The 14,130-nt window shown below is 46.4% G+C and overlaps 1 protein-coding gene across 2 annotated transcripts in view; it reads right to left on the bottom strand.

The window, feature by feature from the left end:
* The window catches only part of C4H1orf21 (chromosome 4 C1orf21 homolog), a 271,997-nt gene that overhangs the window by 168,051 nt on the left and 89,816 nt on the right, over positions 1–14,130 (bottom strand). Inside the window, exon 1 of one of the 2 annotated variants that reach the window (XM_077332647.1) lies at positions 3,477–3,497. The exons of the other annotated variant lie outside the window; for it this stretch is intronic. The gene's annotated coding sequence lies outside the window, so the exon portion shown is untranslated. Of the gene's footprint in view, positions 1–3,476; positions 3,498–14,130 lie in introns of those variants that run through there. 2 annotated transcript variants of the gene reach the window in all.

The following is a 14,130-nucleotide window of genomic DNA, read 5'->3' as shown; positions in this document are numbered from 1 at the left end:
ATCATAAATGCAGCCATCTTTTTATGCCACCTCATGACGCCATTGAAGGTGAAATACATAAGCCAACTTGCCTTCCTGCGTCACCACCAATGGGAATGCCCAGGTACCGCCATGTGACCCCTCTAAGCCACACGCTCTGTCAACCCTGACGAATAGCAAAGGGGCTGCAGCTGCCCCAATGAAGTTTTGATTCTTCAGACTTTGGTTTTCCTCTCTTTTTTTTCCTTTCTATTCTTTCTTTATTTCAGTTTATTAAGACTTTCCTTCTTTTCAAATTTTCATACAGTGCTTAGTTTTTCAAATGCCATAGAAATTGTAAATTATTGTTTTACAATAATAGCTGGAGACATAAAAGGGGCCATCTCAAATGAGATAATCCTGTAGCAGTATAATACTGTTCTATGCATCCACAGTACAATAGGAAAAAAAAACCAGGCAATTTGCTTTCATTAGGTTAATGTTTTGATAGCAGTTCTAAAGATGTGCCAGGATAAGATTAGAGTCTATTATTTGTTAATAGTCTCAAAATCTCCAGTAGCATAGCATTTGATTTTTTTAAAAAACCTTGTCAACTTTCAGAATGTGGTATAAAGCACAGAGCATTTTATGTCTGCTGAAAGACATGTTGCATGGAATTTAGGGGTAGCAGAACATGTGACCCAAAGGTGTTGAAAGGCTTCAAACATCTCGATAGTCAAATGTCTATAGCTGATCAGAAGCAAATATGAACCATTTTGTCAATAAGCTGAATTGGGGCCCCACAAGCCCGTCCTTTTATGAAGTCACCATCCATATACAAAATGTTAAAGATGTGTTAGCAAAGCTCTCTTCTCTTTAAATCTCATTGAAAAACAGCTGTAGCTCATGTCACTAAGGGGGGGGGGTGTTAACCCTTTCCCCAAGGCAAAGCTGGATTTATGCACAATTCTAAAAAATACTAATTTTTTAAAGTAATACTATGAGCCTTCTTAAACTTGACATAGTTTAGGGCCTCAGCATGCCTTAATCTGTCTCTGTCCACATGTTATTTTTTTCGAGGTAACTACTATGGGTATTACAGAGGGAAAAATAACAGATGGATGTCTGAGATTTACATATAGGAAATGGCATGGGAGATTAACCCTCCTTCCTACAGAACCATAGCCAGTCTTTAGTATTTACCCCATATTCTCAACAGAAATACTTTTAGAATGACTGGAGCCATTAAAAACAGCAAAACAAACAGAAGAAAAAACAGCAACGTTAATCAGTACAGGTAGCAGTAAGACTATCTGTAAAGTGAAGATGACAAAAAGAGCTGTTTTTTTGTACCCTGCTTTTCACTACGCAAATGAGTCTCAAAGCAGCTTACAATCGCCTACTCTTCTTCTCCCCACAACAGACACCTTGTGAGCTAGGTGAGGCTGAGAGAGTTCTGAGAGATCTGTGACTGGCTCAAGGTCACCCAGCTGGCTGCATGTCGAGGAGGACTGGGGAATCAAACCTAGTTCTCAAGATTAGAGGCTGCCACTCTTAATCACTACATCTGGCTTCACAATCACATCACAGCCAGCTATCATAAGGGCCATGCTGAAATAAATAAAATACCGTATTTGTCGGCGTACAAGGCGACTGGGCGTATAAGACGACCCCCCAACATTTCAACTCAAAATATTGAGTGAGCCCAGTGGGGGGGGGGAGCCGCTCGCCGCCTGCCGCTCGCCGCTCGCCGCCGCCCGCCGCCGCTCGCCGCTCGCCGCCCGCCGCCCGCGGCGCTGCTCACCCAGTGGGGGGGAGCCGCTCGCCGCCGCTCGCCGCCGCTCCCCGCTCCCCGCTCCCCGCCACCCGCCGCTGCTCGCCGCTCGCCGGCGCAGCTCACCCAGTGGGGGGGAGCCGCTCACCGCCGCTCGCCGTTCCCCGCCACCCGCCGCCGCTCGCCGCTCGCCGCCCGCCGGCGCAGCTCACCCAGTGGGGGGGAGCCGCTCGCCGCTCGCCGCCCACCGCCGCTCGCCAGAAGAGCACCCGGCGTATAAGAGCACCCACTTGGAGGCATGTTTTTCAGAGGAAAAAAGCCGTCTTATACGCCGGCAAATACGGTAAATAAAAACATAATAAAATATAATAAATAAATGAATAAGGCCCCTCACCAATCAGAACAGCTCAGCTGGACAACCTTATGCAGGATATCAAGGTACAACAATAAATTGTTTTTTATATATACTAGCAAGAAAGCCCATTGCAACCAGGAACGCAATGGGTGCTAGGACCCAAGGGACACCAGCAGGCGCAGATCTCTCTCTTGCAGCAGGCAGGTAGCAAGGGTCATTTGCAGTGTGTCTCTGTCTCTCTCTTCCCCTTGCAGCAGGAGCCATAGCAGGTAATCAGGTTTGGCAGGGCTCTATGTGTTTTCCAGATAACATGCTAACAAAACTTAGCATGGCCTGGTCAGCTTCTTTCAGTACTTTGAAGAGTTGCAGTGGAAATACCAATAGAATCAAGCTAGATGTGATGTCAGAGGTCCCATGAACAACTGGGGTTATTTTTCATGGAAAGGTCTGACTTGAATAAGAAATGTACTGTGGTGGAGGGAAGTTAATCCTTCTTCCCTATCCATTTCTGTGATCTCAATCACCCCTCTCACAGAACTGCTGTCCTGTGTAGGGGGAAAAACATGCAAGTAGCCTGATAACACTTGTATGTTTCCCCTGAGACAAATCACAGGTCAGTGGTGGTGACTGAGGCTGGGAAAACAGCATTGGGGGTGGGGGACACAGAAAGGGTTAATCTCTCATTCCAACAGTTGCCAGAACATAGATCGAACAGAGTTCTCCCTGTGTTTACTCTTTGCACTTCTAAAATAGAGATACTTTGCAGTCAGGGGAAGGTTCAGAGAGAACAGTTCAAGACAAGGAAACCTGCTTCAATTAAAACAATCCAGCTAACAGAAATTTAATTGCAAATAACACTCAGTACGGCAATGAGAGAGTGTGTTGCTGCATTCTGTAAAAGTTACAACACGTGGAGGCCTTTGAGTTTGTCCCCAATGCTTTCAGTATGTATTACAGCATGCTGCTGAATGAGAACATCCAGAGCTTTGAAGCAGGGGATCATCAACAGGAGGATATTCAGCTAGGTTTGGGAGACCCAGGTGCAAATCCTCACTCTGCCATGGGAGCTTGCTGGGTGACTTTGGGCTAGTCACATACTCTCAGCCTAACCTGCCTCACAGGATTGTTGTGAGGATAGACAGGAGGAAAGGAGAATGAAGAAAGCTGCTTAGAGTTCCCATTCGGAAGAAAATTAAGTTATCTATCTAATATCAAACATTTATATGCCACCTTTCCTCCAAATTTAGGCTCTTGCAGTTACTTCTGGAAGCAGGAGAATGACGTATTTAGGGTCCATGGAACCTTGAAAATATCAGCCCATTCACCATTCATTACTCACAAGTAGTTTTGTTAATTTTTGCACCTGAAGGCACAATTCATTTCACTCACCTTTGGGTTACACCACCGTGGCCAGAAAAAGAGCCACAATGCTGTAAGCTGGCTTCTTCTCCCCCTGCCTGGCTTGTGTATTCCATTCCTGTGCCTTCTCCCTCCCCCTTCCATTTCCCTTCCTCCCTTTTTATTCTCCACACACCACACCTGGTCTAGGACCTAAGCCCCACCCTCCTGTTTCCTGTTTCGAGTTCCTCAACCAGCTCTCTATAGTCAGCCTTAGGCCCAGAGAGCCCTTGTTCTTCCATTCAGGCTTCTCGAGTGCCTCCCTGTAGCCAAACCTGCCCTTTTGCTGAGGCTACACTGGCCACACCGTTCTGTCCCTGGTCCCACTCTGTTCCACGCAGGTGACCTTTGCTACTGAGCCCAAAGCTGTCGCCTGCCTGTCAGGTGGGTCAGCAGTCCCCAACATTTCTGAGGTCAGGGACTGCCTCCGGGGGTGAGGGGAGAGCCGACGACCCGGGTGCCGCTCATGCGTGCATACGCGCACGCGCAGTTTCCGCGCACACACGTTTTCTCCACCAGGGGGCGCAAACGTGCATGTGCAGCAACTGTGCGCATGCACGTTTGCCTCACTGGGTGCCAGTGGCCACGCCTGCCTCTTCCCTTCCTTATCGCTGTGGGGGGGGGCAGGCAGGCGCGGCTGCCAGTGGTCCGGTACCGTGGCCTTCACAGCCCGGTACCGGGCCGCAGCCTGGGGGTTGATGACCACCGAGGTGGGTCATTGCTGGGAAGGACAGCAATCAAAACACCGTTTAAAATATAGATACATATTCAGAGGGCACTTCCACACCTGCCAAATAATGCAGTTTCAATCCACTTTAGCCACTGTTTGCCCATTGCTTTTGCCATTTCACACAGCAAAATCCAATTACAGAGCGCATTGAAAGTGCATTGTTTAGTGCATGCAAAAACACCACAGGTACACCTTTCTTAAATCTATTGACTTGGGAGAATGTCGCTCTACTTAGGATGGCCCTGCGAATGTCCTTGGGCTAAACAGAAAAGGGGGGGGGGGATAGCCAATTAATCACAATGCCTTTTTATCAATTTATGCCGCAACCACATTTAGAATGCTGCGAGTGATTCTGGTAAGCCCATTTAAAAACCCATCTAAAAAGTCGCCCTGGGCAGATTCTTGAAGAGATAGCTTAAAAACATTTCAAATAAATAATTTAAAAATGATAGAGCTGTGGAAGGTACAGATAAGAACAGTCAGAAGGTTGGAGCATTTTCCCTATGAGAAAAAAACTAAAGAATTGGAGCATTTCAACCCCAAATGTCACATAATGCTGGGGATTCATCTGGATTGCCACATATGTAACTCAGAGGGAGTACAGTCAATACTGGGTACAAGCAATGTGGTAGGAACTGTCAGAAAATGTATTCTAATATTTAAGTGGCATCTCCCTTCCTGTAATTTGAATCCATTGCTCCTAAAATCAGAGTCCAGTAGCAACTTTAAGACCAACAAAGATTTATTCAGGGTGAGAGCTTACGAGTGCAAGCACCAATGAAGATTTATTCAGGGCGTGAGCTTAGGAGTGCAAGCACTCGAAAGCTCACGCCTTGAATAAACCTTTGTTGGTCTTAAAGTTGCTACTGGACTCTGATTTTATTGTTCTACTTTAGACCAACACGGCTACCCATTTGAATCTACCATTGCTCCTAGTCTCTAAAGCTGCAGTAAACAAGCTGGCCCCCTCTTCAACATGTCTTCCTTTTACGTAGTTAAACATATCTATCTTATCCCCCCTTTCCCTTCTCCAAACTTCATGTACCCAACTCTGTCGACCTCTCCTCATAAGGCATAGATTCCAACCCCCCAACCATTCTATTGATAACCTTCCTATAGGTAATACCGGAAATATAGTATTGACCTAGGTGAACGGTGGATTTGATCCGCTGAGGCAATTATCATGGTCTTAGATTTGCTCGTTTATTTTTACCAAGTATGCTTGTGCACCATTCCAGGGACCTAAATTCAGCAGACATATCCTACAGTCCAAGAATGTGAACCAAATGTGAAATACGTGCTTGAAACAGAACTGTGGGCAATTTGTTTTTCCAAAACATCTAATTGGGAACAGGACAAGTAAATTAATTTCACTTCTCTTTCAAAATGAAAGTGGGGTTGGTCTCGGGGGGAATCTGAAGATTTTCCCCCCTCTAACAAATCACTGTGGATAAATACTTAGATGTTAAATGTTGCGTCAGCAGACACCATTGTCAATACAGTCTGTTAACATCAAGGGATCCAAATGGGCTTCTCGGTGAGAATTCTTAATGATCCCATTAGAGCTACACAGTGCATGAGGGTTTTCTTCTCCTTCTCATTTAGATGCCCCAAAGACTGTCCTCTTTTAGAAGAAGAAGAAGAAGAAGAAGAAGAAGAAGAAGAAAAAGAAAAAGAAGAAAAAGAAGAAAAAGAAGAAAAAGAAGAAAAAGAAGAAAAAGAAGAAAAAGAAGTAGAGTTGGTTCTTATATGCCGCTTTTCTCTACCCGAAGGAGGCTCAAAGCGGCTTACAGTCGCCTTCCCTTTCCTCTCCCCACAACAGACACCTTGTGGGGTGGGTGAGGCTGCTCGGTCAGAACAGTTTTATCAGTGCCGTGGTGAGCCCAAGGTCACCCAGCTGGATGCATGTGGGGGAGCGCAGAATCGAACCCAGCATGCCAGATTGGAAGTCCACACTCCTAACCACTACACCAAACTGGCTCCCTCACTACACCTTACTTCCTCACAATACAAACATATGAAGCCAGAATGCCTGGCTGAGACCAGGGGTCAGGAAGGCTGGAGCTAAGAGGCCCTTGGAGGGCCCACAAGGCTGAGGGGACCAATTTTTACAGATCGCCTTAGATTTTAAGACAGCTTCCAACCTTTTCAGAAGCCAAGGGCAAAAAGAAGAGTTGGTTTTATACCCTGCTTTTCATTACCCAAAAAAGCAGCTAACAATCACCTTCCCTTCCTCTCCCCACAAAAGATACCCTGTAAAGTAGGTACAGCTGAGAAAGCTCTGACAGGACTGTTCTGTGAGAACAGCACTATTATGACTGTGATTAGCACAAGGTCACCCAGCTGGCTGTTTGTGGAAGAGTGGGGAATCAAATCCAGCTCACCAGATTAGAAGCTGCTGCTCTTAACCACTACACCAAACTAGATTCATGGAGTATCAGTGGCTCCATTCTTAGGCATTAAACCTGTGAATCCCAGGAGGCAACATCGGGGGAAGGTCTCAGCTTCTATGTGTGAGCCAGGATGCTGGCCTACCTGTACCAGTGGTCTGATCCAACAGGGCTCTTCTTAGCCCCATATATTCATACTGTCTTTCATTTCACAGATCATGAAAATAAGAACACCTGTATGTACTGGATACACCCAATTCCCCCCTCCAGTCCACAGCAAGGATCATTACCTGGATTGATCCCTACTACAGTATACTAAGGTGACCAGATTGTCCCACTTCTGGAGGGACATCTGGGGGTACCTGGCAAATTGTTCTTACATTGAAATTAAAAAATATATATTACAATACTATTTTTGCATTCTATGCATTCTATGAAACTTTTTGTTGCTCCATATAGACCAAATTTTTAATCAAGAACCCTCCGGTCAATGGTGTCCCACTTAACCAATGTTAAAATCTGGTCACCTTATACCCCGGTAAATTATTATTTACCTATTATGCAGCGTATTCATTTGTTTTGGGTTAGGGTCATGACTTTGTAGCATGGCATCTGATTTGTATGTAAAATATACCAGGTTGAACCCCACACAGCTAGTCAAAAGCGCAAGCACGGCAGCCAATGCGCAAGCGCGCATGCACAGCCACAAATGCGCGTGCACTGCACTTTCGTGCATGCACGCGTGTGCAGCAGATCTACACATGCGTGTTTGCGCCATGCGCGGCCGCAAACACACTTGTGTGAAAGTGCCGCGCATGTGGGTTTCCAGCCACGCGTGGCGCAAACGCGCATGCGCGTGCCTGCCGCACATGTGCATTTGTACTGGCGGCCGCACTTCCCTCTCCCCCCACCCGCAAAAAGAAGCTTGCCAGGCCGCAAGCTAATGGGCCGCTTTGGCAGCCGATTTGCTTGCAGCCTGGGAAGTTTTTCACTGCGGGGTGGGGGGCGGGGAGCGGGGAGAAGGAGCTGCGGCCCGGTGCCAGGGCCTTCGCGGCCCAGCACCGGGCCGTGGCCTGGTGGTTGGGGACCACCAGTATAGGTGATGATAAAGGCCTCAAAACAGAAAACCCCAGACAAATTTCCTGATATTTCTAGAATCTCAGGTAGCAGGTACTGAGAACGAAGAAGAGTTGGTTCTTATATGCTGCTTTTCTCTTCTAGAAGGAGTCTCAAAGTGGCTTACAATCACCTTCCCTTTCCTCTCCCCACAACAGACACCCTGCGAGGTAGGTGAGGCTGAAGAGCCCTGATATTCCTGCTCAGTCAGAACAGCTTTATCAGTGCTGTGGTGAGCCCAAGGTCACCCAACTGGCTGCATGTGGAGGAGGAATGGGTAATCAACCCTGCTCTCCAGATCAGAAGTCCGCACTCCTAACCACTACACCAAGCTGGCTCTCTTTCACAGCCTACAAGCCTGGAGCGCTGCTGCCAGTCAGGGTAGGCAATGCTGATCTTGATCGACATATTGTCTGACTCAGTATAAAACAGTTTCATTTCCTTGTGTGTGTGTGTTCAAACAAATTAGACATTCTGCCATAGGCTTGTCTTCAGAATGTGTTAATAACATGACACTTTTGCTTAAGAAAACAGCATAAAGTTTAACTAAACAATGGGATCTGTCTTTACTTGTAAAATAACTGCAATTCAAGTGCATTCACTAATGTTTACAAGGCAAATATGGAGTGAACCAGGGAAGCAAAGAGAAGCAAGAACACGGCCAGAGTGTGTCTATGTGCATGACGTTTGCGCCCAAGATTATTTTGGTCCAGCATTCATAGATCTGTATTCTAGAGACCCAGGTGAAATAGAAAAGGGATATAGTTTACAGGGAACCATTTTAAAAGGCATTCAATGCAGGCCTATCAATGTCTTTGGGTCTCACTTTAGCATGTGTTAGGATATCAGGAAACCATAGAAATGCTTGGGAAATTAAATTTCAGTTTATTTTAATTAGGAGATTATATACGCACATTCACAGTTTTAAAAAGACAACGGAATTGTTCTCTCTGAATGTATTTCGAGCTCTTGTTTTGTGTTCATGGCACGTTGTAGTAATCCGGATTGTGGTAGATTGACAGCATTTCCGAAACAAAATCAGAGTCCAGTGGCACCTTAAAGGTGGACACTGGTTTTGTTTTGTTGTGCTGCTTCAGACCAACACGACTACCCACTTGAATAGAGCATTTCCAAAGGCAGACTAGGAATAATATAGGGATAGTGTTCTTTATGGGTACTTAAATACAGGGACAATTGGCATATGTTACAGTAAAGAGGAATGGCTCAACTTTAGAGCGGTGGTCTGCAACCTTTTACAGGCTGCGGACTGGCGGCAGCAGGGAGGGCGATTGCCCAGCCGCGCATGCTGTGCACGCGCGACAAAAACACGCATGTGTGGCACTTCCGCACGTGTGCACATGCGCAGAAGTGCCGCGCACGTGCATTTTGGCCGCGCACGGCGCATGGCGCACGGCTACATCAGTGGTCTGCAACCTTTTTTGGGTTGCAGACAGGTGGGGGAGGGCGATCTGGGCCCCGCACTTGCGTGGCAACCCCGCACAAACGTGGATGCACGGACCGTTGCACATGTGCATTTGCGCCCAGTGGGGCTGCAAGCACACATGCGTGCATGCGAGGACCTGCTGCACATGTGTGCATGCGTGGACATGCCGCACATGCACGTTTTCACCGCCAGCGTGCCAGTGGCCGTGCTTCCCTCTCCCCCCCCCCCGCCACAAGAAGCTTGCCAGGCCACAAGCTAATCAGCCACTGTGGCAGCCGATTTGCTCATGGCCTGGTTTCTCGCTGCGGGGGGCGGGTTTCTCGCTCGCTTGGCCCGGTGCCAAGGCCTTCGCAACCACCACAGCCACAGGTTGGGGACCACTGATCTACATCATCAAGCAATATGGAAATGTAATTACATTTCATCAGGCTGGACAAGAGAAGGAATTTGAGATATGGTAATGCTTGGACCCCTTCTAACCTCCACCCCATCTCTTGGGTCACTAGGGTGGAGGCAAAGGTGAATAACCTGCCTCTGACACTGATGCTGTGCAATGCCTGGTCCATCCACAACAAAGCCTCTACTCTGCAAACCTACTTTGCAGAGCACAGAGTGGACCTGGCATGCATGATGGAAACCTGGGCCAGGGAGGGAGAAACAGTCGCCCATAAAGAGCTAGCCCCTGCCGGGTTCTCCATCCTCCTTCAGTCATGGATGATGGGGCGGGGAGGAGGAGTAGCAATCCTAATCTGTCAGGATTTCTCCTTTAGAGAATTCCCTATACCATCAATCTCAGGAATTGAATGTGTTGGTCTCAGGTGAACCACCTCCAATGGAATGATGAACTCTGAGCATACTCTTGCCTTCTGGGAAACACCATGTGGAGGTAAAATGAATATTATTTAGAGGGAAAGTGAGATAAGAGAGAGAAACTGATAGGTTCAAACCCTTAGAACTGGGATTCTCAACCAGAGTTCTGGATAACCATGTGGTTACTCAAGAGCTCCCAGGGTTACATAGCCTTCCACAGAAGTTTGTATGGCCCCTGACATCACTAGACGTCTTTGTAGCCCTTTTCTCCATTGCTCTACAGGCCTAGTCTCTTTGAAAAATGGTGATTGATTAACTGATTGACTGATTGATTGATTGTCCGGGTCCCACATCTTATTTCTACTCCCACTTCTTTGAAGGGGCATGCCACCACTTCAGGGGTTCCTGGAAGCCTGAGAAATATTTCATAGGGTCCTCCACGGTCAAAAGGTTGAAAAGGGTTGGTGTAAAGCATGTGAAGACAGAATCTCACTGTTTCTCCCTCAGGCACACACAGTTTTTTTCCCAGAGAGCAACAGGCAGTTGGGAACAAATTGTATCTAGACTTTGATTCTGTCAATGTTTTGTATTGTTTCAAAACCCAGAGAAATCTACTTGATCTAAAATGATAGTGGGACAAAAGCTTCTTTTTAGCTGTCTTAAAAATTGTTATGATCTCCTAATAAGTACACAGGAAATGTGTACTCCAGCCTACGTCCATTGGTTCAATGGATGTAGACTGAAGTACTATCAGGATCAAAAGTATCTTAAATAAGTTGGACAATATCTGAATAAACATATTTTGGATCAGATTACAAGACTTCCAGTTGAGACCCCACCAGATTCTGCATTGGCCCTTGAAAGAAGTAGTTCCAATCTGATATACAAGGCTATTTTTTAGCTGCACAGATCACACACTGAATTATACACTTTCAATGCACTGTAGTGATCACTTGCAAGATCCAGTTGTCCTGAAGAAGATTGTTTTTACTCTGTTTACCATTCACAACATTTTTGAATGCCTAGACTTACAAAAAAAAATCTCTGAGATCAAACACTAATGATCCTGTCTTATTTATTTCCTGCGTTTGTGCACAACGGGGACCCAGCAGCAGCTTCCAAGGTCATTTCCCCTCTCCCTTATTTTATTTCTACAGTCCACTCTTGCAATTAAGTTAGACGCAAGAGGGGCCCAACATCATTTGAACCCAGATCACCCAGACTCTGGTCCAACACTCTGACATCATTCTAGCTAGACTAGTCAATGACTGCTTACGAATTCTCAAATGCAGACACTGTCTGGATCTCTTGGGACAACCATGTATGGAACAGAAAGACAGAAAATGAAATGGGGCTGGAGACTGTGGTTGATGAAGCTCCCAGTACTGAAAAAGTCAGTCACCATCATCGAAGAAGAAGAAGAAGAAGAAGAAGAAGAAGAAGAAGAAGAAGAGCATATCTTGTGGTCCTTTCTTGCATGCCCAGGGAAATGGGTCAGGAGGTAAATTTTCAGACTGGCCAGGGATTCTGGTTTTCTAAGGGGGGAATAATCTGGGTATGGAATTGGGGTCACTGTGGGTGGGGCAGGTAGTCGGGGGGGGGGGGGGTCCTGCATTGTGGAGGGGATTGGACTAGATGACCCTGAAGATCCCTTCCAACTCCATGATTCTATTAAGAAGAGCTGATTTTTATACCCTGTTTTCCTCTACCCGAAAGTGACTTACAAACACCTTTCTCATCCTATCCTCGAAACAGACCCCCTGGGACACAGGTGAGGCTCAGAGAATTCTGAGAGAATGGCTCTTTGAGAACAGCTCTAAGAGAACTGTGGCTAGCCCAAGGTCACCCAGCTGGCTGCGTGTAAAGGAGTGGGGAATCAAACCAAGTTTTCCAGATTATACCCTGCTGCTCTTTAACCGCTACAACGCTTTGAGGTGTCATCTCTGCATCCTCTCAAAGACACCACAGTCCTAAGCGATGTCTGTTTTGTACTTCAAAAACATTATTTTTAAAAAAGAGAAAGAAATTAGTTAGCTGTGGTTTTTTACACCCTAGGAATTACTTTTCATTAGCCCTTATCTGCTCTGGACACTCGTTCAAGCTTCTCATTAAGGGTAAGCTGCATAGGAAACAAGCACACAGATAGGCGCTCACGCTCAAAGGAAAATCAGGTAGAGACTTCACATGACAGGCCAATTTAGACAAGGGAAATGTTAATCACCCAGTTTTACACCCCGGGAAATCCTGAACTTGTCCTCACCCCTGCCAATGGCAGATTGCCAGCTGGAGGATTGACGCTGCTCGACAAGTCTGGGTTTTGGAATGTCCAGCCGTAACCGTATCAGCTGCTTGGGTGCCTGTCAAGAGCCAGCAGGATTAAGAAGCAAATCATTGCTGGGCTGCTTCATTTTACACTGTGAGGGTCTTTGGGAGAGAGGGGTTGGATGCCCCCACCCACCTGGAGCCATCCCGCACACTGGGAAATGAGTGTGACTAGCCTTTCTAATACACGGGTTTTGTACACAAATAAGGTTGCCAGCTCTGGGTTAGGAAATACCTGCAGGCTGTGGGAGTGGGTGGGATTTGGGGCCGGGAGGGACTTCAGTGGGGTATAATGCTATGGAGTCCACCCTCCAAAGCAGGCATTTTCTCCAGGGGAACTGATCTCTGTTCCCCCCGGTCCCACCTGGAGACTGGCACCCCTATAACACATAGAAGGGCATTTAGATATGCAAACTCCGTGTCCACATCCTGGATAGAAGCAGGCCAGAGGGCTGAGGATGCGTTTAGCTTTTAGAAAGAAATCAGGAGATCCTAATCAAGAGCCAGCGTGGTGTCGTGGTTAAGTGCAGTGGCCTCTAATCTGGAGAACTGGGTTTGATTCCACACTCCTCCTCCACAGGCAGCCAACTGGGTGACCTTGGGCCAATCACAGTTCTTTCAGAGCTTTCTCCGCCTTGCCGACCTCACAGCGTATCTTTTGTGGGGAGAGGAAGGGTAAGCTGCTTTGAGACTCCTCTGGGTAGTGAAAAGTGGGGTACAAAAACCCAGCTTTCTTCTTCTGATCACAGATCTCTCAGGCAGGGTATGAGCAACACTTTTTGGAGCACACGATAAACTTGTAACATGCTCCCCCTCCCTCAACACACATGCCACGATCCCATTCCATACATTCATACAGTTTAAATTCTGACGTTTCATTTTCGACATTACTGAAATTGTACGATGGACCCCAATTGGGGCTTTCCTACCACACACCAAAACAAACATACCCCCTCTGCCACTTCTACTTTTCTATTGCATTTCCCATGCTTACAAACAGGCATCTCTTACTGCTGGTAAAGAATAAAAGCCTAATAAATATTTTGACTGCTCCTGCCGAAATCATTGAGACTTAAACATGCTTTACTTTGGTCAGATTGTCTTCTTCTCCCTCCTCCCCCCCCCCCGAAGCTGTTATTTGACTATTAATAGTCTGGAGGAAGAGCTTGGGAGACTCATTAAATATGCTTTGAAAGACCAGAACAATAAAGGAATCTATCTTGGTATGCATGAATGGAAAGTGGCACAAAGCTGATCCAGATGCCGCACAAGCCGAAAGCTAATTTACCTGGTGTAGGATGTGGGGGGGGGGCTTTGTTGTTGTTTCTGTGCAAATCAATGTAAGACCTTTAATGTCAGAGGAGCAAGGGAGCTGCAAGGAAAAAGAGAAACGATAAAAGAATATTATAGCTATATACAGTCGAAAGAATAGTACACAGGAGCATGGGTGGTTTGGAGAAAGGGTCACTGGACTGGATCAGAAATGAAAACTAAAATAGAAGATAAGGAAAGTGTATTTATTACACCACTGTATTGCTGGTTGTTTTTGTAAATTTTTGTTTGTTTGAATAAAGCCAAGTCTTCACTCTAGCTAAAAACAGATATTAATAATTTCTAGTATACACGTATCTTCATAAATTTACAAAAATGCTTTTTTGCGTCTGCTGTGTAGGAGGTGCAGTTACTAGGATGCTGTAATCTTTGTTGTAAACCTCTAGGTCAGGGGTAGTCAACCTGTGGTCCTCCAGATGTACATGGACTACATTTCCCATGAGCCCCTGCCAGCAAATGCTGGCAGGGGCTCATGGGAATTGTAGTCCATGAACATCTGAA

This window comes from Paroedura picta, chromosome 4 (genome assembly GCF_049243985.1).
Source record: "Paroedura picta isolate Pp20150507F chromosome 4, Ppicta_v3.0, whole genome shotgun sequence".
In the NCBI taxonomy this organism is placed as follows: domain Eukaryota; kingdom Metazoa; phylum Chordata; class Lepidosauria; order Squamata; family Gekkonidae; genus Paroedura; species Paroedura picta.
Note: the sequence above shows the minus strand (reverse complement) of the source record. Positions and strands in the feature narration are given on the sequence as shown.